Below are 776 nucleotides of genomic sequence, written 5' to 3' on the forward strand. Positions count from 1 at the left end.
GAGCTAGTTCCAGGACAGGCTCCAAAGCCACAGAGAAACCCTGTCTCGAAAAACAAAAAACAAAAAACAAAAACAAAAAAATAGAACTTAAAATGTAGAGCTCAATAAAAATCAATAAAATTAAAAAAAAAAAAGAATCACTGGGCACTGGGGGCTAAGCCTCTCTGTGTAACCATGGGCTCTGTGGGGAAAAAAAAGATTCAGAATGCTTTTTAAAATAAAGCATTAAAACTTGGTTTACAATTTAAAAAAAATAGAACTTATTACTAGGAAAATAAATCATTTGTGTTTCTTTGTATTATTGGGTTTGGGGGTATTTGTTTGTTTGTTTGAGATAGGGTCTCTATGGCGCTGGCTTTCTTAAAACTCTACATAGTCCAGGGTGGCCTTGAACTCACAGAAATCTACCTGCCTCTGCCACCAGAGTCTATTGAATTGAACTAAAGTTGTGTTTCATTATATCTGGCTTTGTATTCTTGTTTTTATCTTGAGCTGTGGGTTTTATCCTGTTTTGGGGACAATTAGAATGGTGGCTTGCCTTTTGTAATTTGTGCGCCTGTTTTTCCAGGCTCCTTCTGTGAACCAGCTGTACCTGCATTACAGAACTCTGGATCAAGGGAAGAGCCATGTCGTAAGGAGAGGGCAGCCAATGGGGTGCCATGTTTTCTCCGTTCATCTTACCTACAGGGTTCAAACTGTGGAGACAGGAAGACGTTTTCTGAATCCTAGAGCAAGGAGGTTCTACTGTGTAACCTTGGGTAAGTGGCTTCAGGTTT

Source organism: Microtus ochrogaster, chromosome 7, assembly GCF_000317375.1.
Source record: "Microtus ochrogaster isolate Prairie Vole_2 chromosome 7, MicOch1.0, whole genome shotgun sequence".
Lineage (NCBI taxonomy): Eukaryota > Metazoa > Chordata > Mammalia > Rodentia > Cricetidae > Microtus > Microtus ochrogaster.